The 16,154-nt window shown below is 41.6% G+C and overlaps 2 long non-coding RNA genes across 3 annotated transcripts; one reads left to right on the forward strand and one right to left on the reverse strand.

The window, feature by feature from the left end:
* Positions 1-725: 725 nt before the first annotated feature.
* Positions 726-4,618, reverse strand: LOC120441800. Its single transcript, XR_005614297.1, has 5 exons — positions 4,391-4,618; positions 3,125-3,236; positions 2,201-2,358; positions 1,715-1,773; positions 726-758 (listed from the first exon to the last, which is right to left on the reverse strand). It is a non-coding gene; the product is annotated as an uncharacterized LOC120441800 (long non-coding RNA).
* An 8,540-nt stretch (positions 4,619-13,158) lies between these two features.
* Positions 13,159-14,419, forward strand: LOC120441711. Of its 2 annotated transcripts, XR_005614217.1 has the most exons (5): positions 13,159-13,335; positions 13,627-13,746; positions 13,826-14,001; positions 14,212-14,283; positions 14,367-14,419. It is a non-coding gene; the product is annotated as an uncharacterized LOC120441711 (long non-coding RNA). The 2 variants fall into 2 exon arrangements; XR_005614218.1 differs by lacking the exon at positions 14,212-14,283 and having other exon boundaries at positions 13,161-13,335; positions 14,367-14,413.
* Positions 14,420-16,154: the final 1,735 nt, after the last annotated feature.

Below are 16,154 nucleotides of genomic sequence, written 5' to 3' on the forward strand. Positions count from 1 at the left end.
ATTCAAAAAAAAATCATGTCTCAGAAATAAGCACAGCTGTTCATGTTTGTCATTATAGTTTTAATTGTAAGAAAATTATGAACTTCATATTGTGTATCAAGTCAAAGAACATTTGACAAGTCTGAGTCATTTCTTTGCCCTATGAGAGCTGGAATAAATATATATCCTGACAGTTACAGTTGAGCAAACTTCAGTGAAATGTTGAAACAGTAGAGACAGGTAGAAATGGGATCGGACTAATTTTTGCTTAGTCAGATACCTCCTGTGTTCAGTCCATCATATTAAAAAACAAACAATAGCACGATCCGTGTGATTTTGCATCCATTTCCAAATCGTAGTCAAGCAGCCCAGTCTCATAAATAGGTAACAGAAATGTCTCTAATGTAGATGTGTACAGTGTAGTGTAAGCATTAAAAGACCATAAAGGAAACACTAACATTTATGTGAAACTAATTGTAATAAAAAATGAGCAGGTGCTTTACAAATTTATAAGAAAGAATCTGAAAACAACACTTTTTTTGGTCTAAGTGGTCAAAGTAGAAAACAGAACTGATGTTCAAGAACAAACTGTAGCTGCACTAATATTACACATCTCCATTGTTGTGGTGAACAGACATGTTGCTTTTAAAACCACATGCAGTGTGTGACCATGACTGTCCACTGAGACCATGAACGCCACTTCGCTGAAGCATTCTTCTTCTTCTTCTTCTTCTTGCCATCAAAATGGAAGCAGAAAGAGCACGAGCTGCTTTGATCTACTGAAAGGAAAAAGCAGAACATATGAGCTGAAACCATTAAGATAGAAACAATCGTTCAATGCAGCGTCTCACGTAGCTTAGCCTGTTACAACTGTTGATACAAGCTCAGTACAGTTAACACAGTGTCGGGGAACTCCAGTGTGGGAACTAGTGGCTTTAGGTTTGTAGTCATTTAACTTTCATCCATTCATTCAATTCAGGAGGAAGAAATGTCAGGCTGGTGCAGGCTGGTTACATGCATTTGGTCCCATGCTGTCTTTAACCAAATGACTTGGTTCATTTTATGGCTGGGCTGTATGTGGGGTTATATCATGTTATTTGGGCAGGAGTACCTGTCCCCTGTTAGGCTTAGAAAGTTTCTCCATAAGCAGAGCTTCTAACTCTTATAGCTTTTAGCACATCTGTAGCTGTGCAGGCTGACAGGTTTTTAGTGGCTCTTTTTACCCCACACTGGTTGTGAGTGTGTAAATAGCCCCACTAGTTCTTTTGGGTTGCAGTTTACTTGGGAGGAAGGGGTGGGTCTGCCATGACTAGATGACTAAAAATGATCTGGGATACATAAATTTCATAATGCATGCAGATATCGCTATCAATTAAACCTGGCCTGAGGGCTGCCATTTTTTACATTCAGTTATTTCTCTTAGAAATGTTGGATCTAAATAATGAATGTGTTACAGTTAAAGTGAAACACTGGTCAGTGTAAATGGCTCATTGGGACATAGAAACCTTTAAATTAAATCCCATCACCTGCTATCGAGTGTCAAACAATATCAAAGCTGTAAAAGCTGTTTACAGTCAGAATGTGTAAAAACTATGATTGTAAATAAATTCGAACAAGTGAGCTTTTCTCTTTGTGCTGAATATCAACACTGTGATTTCTTAGACTGTAAGCTTTACATCAGCACAGCTGTAGAAGCCGTCACTCTAAATGTCTTTTGATAACAAGAAAAAAATACCTTTTCAGTACACGGCCTGAAGTTCTTCTCCAAACATCTTCTGCCATCGGCTTTGTCTGCTGGTTTGAAGACAATAAACCACAAAAAAGACGATTTAGTCACTTTGTCTGCAACATGCAGCTCGAATGTGTCGTGTAACAATGTTGAATAACCGTCGTTATCCCTCTGCTGTGTCAGTAGGATTGTACTGTACAGCATCTCATTCATATGTGAGGAATGCTAATGTAACACGATAACAGACATCTGGTCTTACATCATTAAAATATAAAGGGCAGGAGATATTTAGATATTTTTATATTTATATTTTATAGCTGACAGATATTACTAAATAGATAGAATTTACTAAATGGTTGAAAACATGAAAAATATGTCCATAATCACAAATGACCATGAGAGCCAGTATAACTAATTCAACTAAACACTCAAAAGACGTCCTTAAATGTTCTTTAAGTGGCAGAACAAATAAACAAACAGTTAATCGCTTACTTGAGATGAAATCTGCTCAGCTACTTTGAAAACAGCTTCTAACTGGTTCCTCCTTTAACAGGATGACTGCTCAGGGGTAAGGCCAGCATGCAGTCCAGCAACCTTTATGGTTCTGCTTTGATTCACCAGGAACTATTAGGGAAACCTTTAAGCGCCTCCTGTGAAAGACACAGGCATAAACACAAACATTTATTAACATGTTCCACAGTCTTCCAGTTTGATTTTCTCATCCTGTGGACAACAACGTACAGAGATGCAGGTATATTGTTAACTTTTGTAAGGTTTCTTTACTGAACATATCCAGCTGCAGCTCCACTGTGATCCTGAACTGGATAAGCACTTAAGAAAATGTGTCAATAAATGCACATACATCAGTTTACTATATTTATCCAAACAGACTGGACCAATAATGCTTCACTGAGTTAGAGACTTTAACAGTCTCTTCTATGTAAGAATGTCTCGTGCTGATATACCTGCAAACTTGACAACAAAGATTTTTCAGACTACATGTAGCTCTCCTCTATGTCAGCTCACACATTTACATTCATGTCACACTTATTTCTGCTTTCCCATTTTTACCATTAATGCCTACATTTTGATTGGATACCTTGAGTTTGTAAATGATGAGATTACATAATTGGAATACAATGTATCCAATTCAAGGTCGCGGGAGGATGAAGCCTATCCCAGCTGATACAGGACAAAGACAGGACAGGCTGCCAGTTTATCGCAGGGCTAACACAATACGTGTGACAGGGCTAACACAATACGTGTGACAGAAAATCCACTTAAATGTTTGATATTTCTAATAATAATCATAATTATGATTATTATTTAAAATATTATTTAAAGGTTTCTTTATAAATACATTTAGAATTTTTTATAACCCCTAGAATATAAACCTGAGCTGTTTCAGATTCTGACCTCTGACCTCAGTGACCAGGCTGTGTCCTCACTGCAGCTCCCTCTTGGAAGTACGTCTGCTTCTTGTCTTCCCCCAGTGATGACCGCCTGCCCTTAATATCACGTACTGTACCTGAGGAACAAAAAAGGACAAACACTTGCCTTCATTTAAGAAGTACATTCATACAGAGATATGAAAAACATATCATTATGGAAACACACTAGTTCACCCTTTGGGAGGAATCAGTTCCTGTGAAACATTTCTGTAAATGAACATCATGGAGAATGAAATGAGTTCTTCAGGTGACTCAGCAGTCCCACACTGACAAATGAAACTTCTGTGGAAGAAGAATCTGGATTTTTTTTTTATTTCCAATCCAGTCCTGCTTTAAACTATTAAGGATTAAGCAAGAGTGCTCATATTTGCTCTTCTGAAATCTGTGTTAAGCAACAACAAACATAAATTAGTAACAAAAATACGGCTGAGTAGAAGCTTTACACACCACGAGCAGCCATAACGCTAAATTTTAATCTTCAAATGTTTCTGAGCCATCTTCAACCTGTTTTTAACAGAGAAAAGTCCCACAGTCAATGCAGCCTGAATGAAATCCTGATTCCAGATGTTCAGCACACACAGAGACACAGAGGTACTGTTTAAAGTTTAGTGTTAACCTGAGTCACTGATCATTTACAGTATTACAGAGTCTGGCAGTCTTTGCATGATGTCCACGTCACTGTAAGTTTCTAGCTGACTCTCAGGTGTGACAGGTGTGCCAGCAGGAAATAGTAATAATAACCTGCATCCTGAGGTTTGTCATGCAGGATTAAAGGAGCCAGGCTTTGTTCACACAGCTAGGATTGTATTTTACACTGACCCTGGGTCAGTATAAGTATCATACAGTTTAAACGAAGCACTGAAACGTGCACATATTTATAACAGATGCATTGAAGCTAATCGGGATATTTACTGTCAATCTGTGGCTGCGATTAATCACTTTACTGGAAACTTTATTAACTAGTAACTTCATCAGTCATGACAGAAGCTAATATTTCTGTGCTAACATCCTTTAAACAGTAACAGCTTTACTACAATATAAGCTAACGTTTACACCGTAACTTTAAGCTAGCACCATAAAGACGGTAAAACACGTGATAATATCTACAAATGCATCTTAAAGCTGTTATATTAGCACTCGGTGTATTACTAACATAACCACATTAACATTATTGACACTCGCTGACTTTTAATAGTCATTCTATAAATGCTGTCCGTTTAAATGGTCTTACCTGTAAACACTGCTGTATCCACCGGATTCCAGCCAGAGTGGATTCTGGAGTCTTCCCACGCTCCTGTTACTGATCCTCCATCTGGATGAATGATAACAACCTTCTCAACAATCTAGCAGGTGGAGATGGCCCACATCTATGGGACTGATTTCTGCTAATAACGCCCATTGTATGGACTGATAACAGCCGAAGCGGGTGAATAAAGTCACCGTGTCGCTAGCTGTGCCATTACCCAGCATACACCTCTCCCTCCATGAATGCAATAAACGATACAAAAGTAATAGCCTATAATTAATTTAGCTGCTGTATCTGCTGTTTCTCGGGTAGTTGTTTACATTATATAATATATTGTGTTCAGTACACGTCACTACAATGTGATTTCGGAAATTTATAAATATACGGACAACAGGCTCTTCCGCGGCAATCTCTTGTCGTCAATAAACAACGTTTAGGGAGCTCTATAGTATTCAATGAGAGGACCCTGCACGTCAATTCTCTCTTTTTTCTTTTTTTTTTTTTTAATACCTGTCCCGTTTGGTTCTTTTGCCATCAGAATTATTGTCTAAAGGCGAAGAAAGATGCCCAACGGATTTACTTTACCAAATGGACCATCCCAGCCTTGCCGTAATGGTCCATTTGATTCTACTTTATTGTTTATTTTATTTTCACTTGCTGAATACGGGACAGACTTGACTGGGGAAAGAAAGGGAGAGAAAGAAGAGGGGAAAGAAAAACAGCGGGGAAGAGGGACGGGGAAAAAGGGCAAAAAACCAAAAACCAACAGAATAAGCAGACAAAAAAAATACATATATCGATCACCTGGATCACCTGTTGAGAAAGAAAGAAGAAAGCAAGCAGAAGAAAACGAGAGTAATAAACAACATCACAAGGATCTATGGGAATATGACAGTAAATACTAAATGTTAAACATTATTGTGCAGCATGTAAGATCGACAGCGCACAGTGTGCTTTGAGGTAAGAGCCAAAAAGGGTGTAGTTTGTGTGTGATCACCTGTGTGTACACCTGTGAGCATGGACGCGTTTGTTTTTTTTGTTTTTTTGTTTTTTTGAAAGGTTCCTTCGTGTAATGATCTGCTAGAGGGTGTGGGGGGCCACTGCCCCGTCCTCCAGGGCAACCTGACATATAGACACAGACATACAGGCACACACAGATACAAACATACATTCCCACCCTCATGCTCTCATAGGCAATTATTCCACACTCAACCAACGCGGAGACAGACATAAAGAGACGCTGTACACACAATCACTCTCCCCAAGCGTACTCTAAGAACCGGGTCTAGGTACCCTTGCCCCTGGAGGGGAAACTGCACCCAGACCCAGGTGGTGTTACCTTTTCCCTGCGGTGGGGAGAAGCAGACCGCCCCGACTCCGCAGCAGCAGGGAGGCCCCACATTCCAGACCCCAGTCGGACGGCCAACTCCTCCTCCTAGCCCCCCGCTCCAGCAGGCCGCAGAGAACGGGGTGTGTGAAGACTCAAACCTCCCTCCACCCGCTCATATGTAGTGTTGATGTATGTGTGTTCTAAGGTGCATTTAAAACCCAGGAGGGCATGGAGCTACCTGCCAGAGCAGCAGGTAAGCGCATAGCCCCTCCTGCTAGCCCTCAATGTCTACGTGTATTTAAAATTGAGAGGTGGGCAACGACGCCAGGGGTGAGGTGTACACCCTGATGGTAATTTGGATTCTGTGTGGCGTGCCCACCCCCAAGATCCTACATGTATGTGTAATGAGAGTGTGAGTAATGTGAATGTCTAAGTTGTGGGATAAAATTGAGGCAGAGGCAGCCAGAAGGGGACAGAGGGGGATGCCTCCTGCACCCTGGTGACACACCCCTACCCCAAGGCCCTGCATGTGTGGGTGACTGTGGTGGAGCGAGAAGAGGGAGGCAGCTGGAGATGGGGAGGGAAGGAAGGGAGGGGTAAGTGACCCCTCCCTGGGGCCAGCTCCCCCGCTGACTCCAGTAGGCACCCCCATACTCTGCAACCCGCCAGGGAAAGGGGGGCCCAAGCCCATCCGGACCGGGGCCCAGTGCACGTCATTTCTCGACGCGAGGGGGGTAAGTGAAGCAGAGGGAGCCTGACCATGCCTCACACATTTGACGAGTTGGGAGTGAGAACGTGTTGCCTGACGAGGTAGCTCTTCTGTGTTGTGCCATCTGCTTCGCCAGAGGTTGTTTGGTTTCCCCGATGTATAAATCCTGGCAATCCTCCTGGTGCTTAACAGCGTACACTATGTTACTCTGTTTGTGTCGGGAGACCCGATCCTTAGGGTGGACCACTTTTTGGTGCAGCATGTTTTGGGGTTTAAAAGCCACAGAGACCCGGTGTTTAGAAAAAATGCGTCTCAACTGCTCTATACTCCTGACACATATGGGATCACTACAGGTTTTCGCTTGGGCAGCGGTTGTCCTTCTCTCCTGGATCGGCTGGAGCTTTCTTTAGGTGCCTTTCCCGCTTTGACAAAAGTCCAGCTGGGATAACCACATTTACTCAGGGCCTTCTTGATGTGCTGTTCTTCTGCCTCCCTGGTCGCTGTGTCAGTGGGGATGGTGTTCGCTCTGTGTTGTAGCGTCCTGATGACACCCAGTTTGTGCTCCAGTGGATGATGAGAGTCAAACCTTAGATACTGATCCGTATGTGTAGGTTTACGGTACACGTCAGCTTTTTAAATGTCCCCTATTGCTGATGGAAATCTCACAGTCTAAGAAGGCTAACCTGCCACTTTTCATATCCTCCCTGGTGAATTTGATGTGTCTCCTTATCGTTCCTCATGTGGTGCATTTTCCATTGTTATACCTCTCTGACCTGTCTTCACCATGTGATGTTTTTGTGTAATGTGGTTGGAGGGTAAGATGGCGCCCCCCTTGCGTACAATAGGTCGGCAGCCGTAACATGAAATTTCTTCTTGTGGGACTAATAAAGGTATATCAATCAATCAATCTATCAACTAGGGAAGCAGATGCCATTTCGGTTGCCAAAGCAATATGTAAGAATATCATCCTGGAACACGGGATTCCGGAGACTATTTATAGTGATGATGGTCCACACTTTGTAAATAAAGTGATTGGATTAATGGCACAGCATCTAGGGATGTTACGACCCGACTCTGCTAGGCGACAGTGGACGTAACATAAATGAGCCCAGAGACCAGGGGGTTAGATAAAAAGAAAAACACAAGGTTTATTAATACAACTGAAAACCGTTAGTGAAACTCACTAGGCAGTAGGGTGCTTTAAACGAACATAACAAACAGCTCATGTACTCAAATAACACGAATACAACACTAATCAGCTAATGACAATCACCTAAACATCTCACAAGCGGCTACTCCAAAACAAAGGCTCCAAAGGGCAGCAGCGCAAAGGCAGGAGAGACAAGCTGCACAGTCTGTTCAAATCAACAAGTCCCCCTCCAAATGAAGGATCCTCAGCCTTTTATATTCCCCAGTAAATGCAGGCAGCCGTGTCATTGGTCCGTCGTGTTCAAGGCTCCTGCAGCAGCCAATGGTGTGAGTGGTCTGGCACACTCTGATCTGCATGAAGTTGGGGCAGGCATAGGTCCGGGCCAGCCAATCCCCCGTGAGTCCTGGAACACTTTGATTTCCATAGAGGAAGGCGGGGCCACCTGAGGCCAGAGGCCGTAACACCCCTCCCCTTAAAATACCAACTATGTTGGGCAGAAGCAGACATTACAGAGTGTGAACAAAAACAAAGAACAAACACAGCAGTACATGTTTACGACCGGGACAGACCATCAGCTAAAACATTTTCAGACCCCTTTTTGTGGTGAATACTTAAGTTGTATTCCTGCAACAACAGAGCCCAGCGCATAAGGCGCTGGTTATGATTAAACATGCGAGTAAGGAACACGAGTGGGTTGTGGTCGGTGTACACAACAAGAGGTAACATGCTGGACCCCAGGTATACGTGAAAGTGCTGAAGAGCCAACAACAAAGCCAGGGTCTCCTTTTCAATGGTGGAGTAGTTTAACTGATTTTTATTGAACTTGCGGGAAAAGTAACAAACGGGGTGGTCCAAACCCTGCAAGTCTTCTTGCAACAGCACTGCCCCAGCCCCGACAGCCCTGGCATCAACCTCAAGTTTGAACGGTCACGTCAAATCAGGTGCAGCTAACACAGGAGTGTGGCAGAGGAGGGCTTTCGCACTCTCAAAAGCATCTTGACAATCACTTGACCATATAAACTCAACCTTTGGGCTGAGTAGGTCAGTCAATGGCGTGACTACAGAGGAGAAATTTTTACAAAAGTTTCTGTAGTAGCCCACCATCCCTTGAAACCTACGCAACTCACGCCTGGTGGTAGGTGTGGGAAACTCTGTAATCACTGCCACTTTGGCATCAATGGGCCGGACCTGTCCACGTCCCACCTCCCTGCCAAAGTACGTCACTGTAGCTTTGGCAAACTCACACTTAGCTAAGTTGAGAGTTAGAGTAGCTTGAGCCAAACGGTGAAATACCTGGCGTAAGGTTTCCAAATGATCTTGCCATGTTTCAGTATAAATTACTAGATCATCTAAGTAGGCACTGCAGTTGGACAGGCCACGGAGGACTTTATTTACCAGCCGCTGGAAGGTGGCAGGAGCGTTACACATGCCGAATGCCATGACTGTGTACTGTAGAAAATCATCAGGTGTTACAAAGGCAGAGATGTTAGAGGCACGTTCAGTTAAAGGGACCTGCCAGTAACCTTTAAGAAGATCTAATTTATTCAATTTCAATTTATTTATATAGCGCCAAATCACAACAAAAGTCGCCTCAAGGCGCTTTATAATGTACAGTAGATTGCACAATAATAAATACAGAGAAAAACCCAACAATCATATGACCCCCTGTGAGCAAGCACTTTGGCAACAGTGGGAAGGAAAAACTCCCTTTTAACAGGAAGAAACCTCCAGCAGAACCAGGCTCAGGGAGGGGCGGGGCCATCTGCTGCGACCAGTTGGGGTGAAAGAAGGAAAACAGGATGAAAGACATGCTGTGGAAGAGAGACAGAGATTAATAACATAAATGATTCGATGCAGAGAGGTCTATTAACACATAGTGAGTGAGAAAGGTGACTGGAAAGGAAAAACTCAATGCATCATGGGAATCCCCGGCAGCCTACGTCTATTGCAGCATAACTAAGGGAGGATTAAGGGTCACCTGGTCCAGCCCTAACTATATGCTTTAGCAAAAAGGAAAGTTTTAAGCCTAATCTTGAAAGTAGAAATAGTGTCTGTCTCCCGAATCCAAACTGGAAGCTGGTTCCACAGAAGAGGGGCCTGAAAACTGAAGGCTCTCCCTCCCATTCTACTTTTAAATACTCTAGGGACAGCAAGTAAGCCTGCAGAGCGAGAGCGAAGTGCTCTAATAGGGTGATATGGTACTACAAGGTCATTAAGATAAGATGGGGCCTGATTATTTAAGACCTTGTATGTGAGGAGCAGGATTTTGAATTCAATTCTGGATTTAACAGGAAGCCAATGAAGGGAAGCCAAAACAGGAGACATATGCTCTCTCTTTCTAGTCCCTGTCAGGACCCTTGCTGCAGCATTTTGGATTAGCTGAAGACTTTTCAGCGAGTTTTTAGGACATCCTGATAATAAAGAATTACAGTAGTCCAGCCTGGAAGTAATGAATGCATGAACTAGTTTTTCAACGTCACTCTGAGACAGGATATTTCTAATTTTAGAGATGTTGCGCAAATGGAAGAAAGCAGTCTTACATATTTGTTTAATATGTGCGCTGAAGGACATGTCCTGGTCAAAAATAACTCCAAGGTTCCTCACAGCATTACTGGAGGCCAAGGTAATGCCATCCAGAGTAAGAATCTGGTTAGATACCATATTTCTAAGATTTTCAGGGCCGAGTACAATCACCTCAGTTTTATCTGAATTAAGAAGCAGAAAGTTAGCAGCCATCCAGGTCTTTATGTCTTTAAGGCATTCCTGCAGTTTAACTAATTGGTGTGTGTTACCTGGCTTCATGGATAGATAGAGCTGCGTGTCATCTGCATAGCAGTGAAAATTTATGCTATGTCTTCTAATGATGCTGCCTAGGGGAAGCATGTATAATGTAAACAGAATTGGTCCTAGCACCGAACCCTGTGGAACACCATAATTGACCTTAGTGTGTGAAGAGGACTCTCCATTTACTTGAACAAACTGGAGTCTATTAGATAGATATGATACAAACCACTGCAGTGCAGTACCTGTAATATCTACAGCATGTTCTAATCGCTCTAATAGGATATTATGGTCGACAGTATCAAACGCAGCACTAAGGTCTAGCAGGACAAGCACTGTCAGAGGCCATAAGAAGATCATTTGTAACCTTCACTAAAGCTGTTTCTGTGCTGTGATGAGCTCTGAAACCTGACTGAAACTCTTCAAATAAGCCATTCCTCTGCAGATGATCTGTTAGCTGTTTGACAACTACTCTTTCAAGGATTTTTGATATGAAAGGAAGGTTGGAGATTGGCCTATAATTAGCTAAGACAGCTGGGTCTAGAGATGGCTTTTTGAGTAAAGGTTTAACTACAGCCACCTTGAAGGCCTGTGGTACATAGCCGATTATTAGAGATAGGTTGATCATATTTAAGACTGAAGAATTAATTAATGGCAGGACTTCTTTGAGCAGTTTTGTAGGAACGGGGTCCAAAAGACACGTTGATGGTTTGGAGGAAGTAATTATTGAAGTTAACTCAGAAAGATCAATTGGAGAAAAAGAGTCTAACTTAACATCAATGGTACTAAAAGTAGCTGTAGATAATATTACATCTGTGGGATGATTATTGGTAATTTTTTCTCTAATGATAAAAATTTTATTTGTGAAGAAGTTCATGAAGTCATTACTAGTTAACGTTAAAGGGATTGTTGGCTCAGTAGAGCTCTGACTTTTTGTCAGCCTGGCTACAGTGCTGACGAGAAACCTGGGGTTGTTCTGATTTTCTTCAATCAGTGACGAATAGTAAGATGTTCTGGCTTTGCGGAGGGCTTTCTTATAAATCAGCAAACTATTTCTCCAGGCTAAATGATGATCCTCTAAATTTGTGACACGCCATTTCCTCTCCAGCTTACGAGTTATCTGTTTTAGGCTACGTGTTTGAGAATTATACCATGGAGTCAGGTACTTCGGATTTGAGGCCTTAGTTTTCACAGGAGCTACAGTATCCAGAGTTGTACGTAGTGAGGAGGTAAAATTATTAACAAGATAATCGACCTCTGTTGGAGTAGCGTTCAGATAGCTGCTCTGCTCTATGTTGGTACAGGCATTGAAGATGATAACAGTGGGTGGATTATATTCTTAAACTTAGTTACAGCACTTTCAGAAAGACATCTACTGTGATAAAGTCTACTCTCCACTGCTGTGTAATCAATTATTGTAAATGTAAATGTTATCAGGAAATGATCAGACAGCAGAGGGTTTTCAGGAAACACTGTTAAATGTTCAGTTTCTATGCCATATGTTAAAACAAGATCTAGAGTGTGATTAAAGTGGTGGGTGGGTTCTTTTACATTTTGAGAGAAGCCAATTGAGTCTAATAACAGATTAAATGCCATGTTGAGGCTGTCATTTTAGCATCTACATGGATGTTAAAATCACCCACAATAATTATTTTATCTGAGCTGAGCACTAAATCAGATAAAAGTCTGAGAAATCAGAGAGAAACTCTGTGTAAGGCCCAGGTGGACGATAGATGATAACAAGTAAGACTGGTTTCTGAGTTTTACAGCTGGGGTGGACAAGGTTAAGCATCAGGCTTTCAAATGAATTAAAAGTCTGTCTTGGTCTTTCGTTAATTAATAGACTGGTGTGAAAAATTGCTGCCACACCGCCCCCTCGGCCTGTGCTTCGAGCTTTCTGGTAGTTAGAATGACTCGGGGGTGTTGATTCATTTAAACTAACATAATCATCCTGCTGCAACCAGGTTTCTGTAAGGCAGAGTAAATCAATTTGTTGATCAATTATTAAGTCATGTACTAACAGAGACTTGGAGGAGAGAGACCTAATATTTAATAATCCACATTTCACTGTTTTACTCTTTGGTTCAGATGTGGATACTGTATTGTTCTTTCTTTGTGATTTTTTATGTTTAAGTTGTTTATTTCTGGTTTTTGGTTTGTTTTTTGTCTGTTTGGGAGCTGACACAGTCTCAATGGAGATGGGTTTTTGGGGGGGTAGCAGGAGGAGAGAAGCTGCAGAGAGGTGTGTAAGACTGCAACTCTGATTCCTGGTCCCAACTCTGGATAGTCATATTTTGGGGGGTTTAATAAATTGGTCCATATTTCTAGAAATGAGAGCTGCTCCATCCAAAGTGGGATGGATGTGTCACGGCCAGGCGGATCAGCTGCACGCTGATCAGCACTCTCTCTTCCTCTCTCTCTTCTTCTCTCTCCCCTCTTCTCTCTCGCCGGGGCGGAACTCACTGTGGGTTCACGCCCTCGGCCCACGCCCTCGGGAGATGAGACACCTGGGTCTCATTAAGGTGACCAGTACTTAAGCCAGGAGGTGACTGCCGTTCATCGCTGGATCGTTGTCTACCACGCGTTAGTGAAGCTAGCTACAGCAAATCAGTTAAGAGTGTTTCCCTGTGTGCGTCGTACTTACCCTGTCTCCCTGTTTACAGAGCTCCCTGGATTTTTCCCCTCGTGTGATTCCCGTGTGGCAGTGTCGGAGAGTGAGCCTGTGGTCGTGTGAGTGGAGATCCCGAAGAACGTGTGTTTTCCCCCTGGACTTCCCTGGAGCCCCCTGTTCTGACAAAACGTCCTACCTATCAAGCTGTCCTACTTGTTGTTACTGCGCATGCGCACAATTCAAAATGGCCATATTTCCGGTTTAAATAGTACACGCCTATTATTTCATCCTACCCCGATCTTGTGCCGATCTCGTTGCTTTTGTGCCGATCTCGTTGCTTCGAAAAAAGGTTTGTATTAAAAGTTTTACTTCTTTATTACAGATGATAATTGTTTACCTTAAGCTGCTCAATCGAAGTCATATTCCAAGTGTTTATTTGGTGCTTTTAAAATTTATTTTAGTCCTCCTGCAGTTACTGGACACCACTCGCCATTGTTATGTTGGATAAACGCTCCGTTGTTATGTCGAAGAAAGTACTTTTGCACCACATACTTGTTAATTGCGTGATAACGTTGTGTAGTCGTTTTATTTACTGTATGGATTCCGAAGCCATGTTGAAATTGTCCGATTTTCTCCTTAGTTATGGAGAACAAATACGAGGAACTGCTCATGTTTCTGTCTGTTGGGTCCTACCCATCTGAATACGATAAGTCCCAGAGGCAAACCCTTAGGAGATACGCCGCAAAATTCAGGCTGAAGGGTCAGTATTGTAATGTAAATAACTAAATGTAATTATTGGTTAAATACATGTTATAATTATTTTACATTTTTAAATATAGGCGGAGTGCTCTTGTTTGGAAACAGGAGAGTGATAAAAACAAAAGAAGAAGCCATGGGACTATTTCAAGAGTTTCATTCAAGTCCCATCGGTGGACACACTGGTGTACTCAAGACTCGAATTGCAATGTGTTCCAGATTTTACTGATATGGAATGTCGGTTGACATTGTTAATTGGGTATGTATTTTTAAAGTTGTCATTTATATATAGTATGTTAATAGTGCACCAATAGAATGCATAGTTATCCTGAAGACCCGTACCAGATTGATGTACAGTAATTAACACTGTATCGCCACTTGATCAAGTATTTTTATAGAACATTAGCAATTTTGTTGTTTAATTAATTGCGATTGTTGGATAATATAAAGATCATTCAATATGTTTAAGGTCCTGGCTTGTGACCAGTGTCAAAAAATGGGAAAACCATTGGCTGCTGTGCAACCACTGCAGTGTATAAAGGTAAATATCAGTAGCATTTTAGTAGAAAATAGTAATGTTATCATGTACATTATATATTAATGTGATTCTTTTATCACTGACAGGTGTCACATGTCTGGGAGCTAATCGGAATAGATCTAACTGGACCTCTTCCAAAACGTCTAGTGGCTTCCAGTACATTATGACTGCAACAGACTATTTTTCAAAATGGGTTGAGGCTTTTCCATTAAAAAGCAAAAGTGCTGCTGAGGTAGCTCATCAGTTGTGCTCAATCATATATAGACATGGCTGCCCAAAACGAATTTTATCCGACCAAGGAAGGAATTTGTTAACGAGGTAAGTGTTAAGTTTACTTTTCCATACCTCTTTAGGTAAATACTTGGCCACAGTGTGCCAAGTAGCTGCCAGGCCAAAGGTTTTGTGTGATTGTTTTATAAAACAATTTTCTTTTTCTTTGAAGCTCAACTCAAGACTTTGCAGCTTAATGAAAATAGATAGAAGTGTCACAGCAGCGTATCACCCTCAGACAAATGACCTCGACGAAAAGACAAATGACAACATAAAAAGGTATGTTTTATTTGTATGTAACATTTCATTTGCTTTTAAGACACTGTCACTATTGTGGTTTTTTTATGTCCACATGTAGAGCCCTGAGAAAATTAGTCAACAGTCAACAGAATGACTGGGATGTGTATCTGGATGCTACACTGTTTTCTTTGAGGTCCAAGGTCCACACCACAACCAAATACACACCATTCCGTTTAATGTATGGGAGAGAAGCTACGTATCCTTCTGAAGTTCCTGTCGAAGTCCCAGTAAGTGTTATTAAGGAATTTTATTTATGCAACAACTATGATAATGCATAAATTAAATGTCATCTTAATTGGAAATTGTGCATATTGATATTGGCTGCAGCTTTAATCTTCTCTGCTTAACTTCTATATGCAAGATACATTTAAAAGATAAAGTAAGTGACTAGTTACTTCTTTATGTTTGTTTCTTTATGTAAAGTAATAAATGTTGAGGAGACCTTTAAGTATAATGTGTTCACCTATGGAAGTGTATCAAGAGGAAAAAGTGACTATACAAAAAATGATATGAGTCTATCTTTGTGGCTTTCTGTGCTCAAAGCTTTATAATAGTATATTTACTTTTAAATATGAGTTAATATAGCTAGAATTTTCAGTTCATGTTTCACATGCATTATTTGTCTTTATGATTTTAATTGTAATTTAAAATGTGAAAATTTTAGTTGTCCTCCATCATTCTCCCTGAGGAGTCGAGTTACGGTGACTTTGTATCTTCTACAAGAGACGCACAAGAGCAAGTTAAAAAAACTGTCGAGGAAAATATGGCAAAGTGCCAAGACTTACAAAAGGAAGCCTATGCCAGACGAGTCCAGAAGAAGTACAGAAACCTTGTGTACAGCGTTGGAGATGAAGTTCTTCTCTTGAACATGAGGAAACGTGGAAGGAAGGGAGGAAGGTTTGATCCAGATTTTTCAGGACCCTACACCATTCAAGACATCACTGGCAAATGTGTGAGATTAAAAACACGGAAGGAGCCACTTTAAAAATCACTACAGCATTGACCATATCAAGCCGTACAGAAGAAGCCACCATGTAAATATCAGTGACAATGAAAAATACCCAACTCACAGTCAGACAGTGAACAGCAGCACAGACCTGAAGATGCCCCCCTGCCATCCTCCTGCTGACCCTCAGTGCCAGCAAAGTCCAGAGGATACCAGACCCTCTATTATTCATTATGCACCCAAAACGGCTGACAAAAGTTGTTGCTCCCACAAGGAGTTTATTTCTGTTCCAGGACCAGAAACGCGTGAACAAGAACTTCCCTCCCGGAAACAAAGCTTAGAAAGTGAAGGTGGCATA

Source organism: Oreochromis aureus, linkage group 9 (genome assembly GCF_013358895.1).
Source record: "Oreochromis aureus strain Israel breed Guangdong linkage group 9, ZZ_aureus, whole genome shotgun sequence".
In the NCBI taxonomy this organism is placed as follows: domain Eukaryota; kingdom Metazoa; phylum Chordata; class Actinopteri; order Cichliformes; family Cichlidae; genus Oreochromis; species Oreochromis aureus.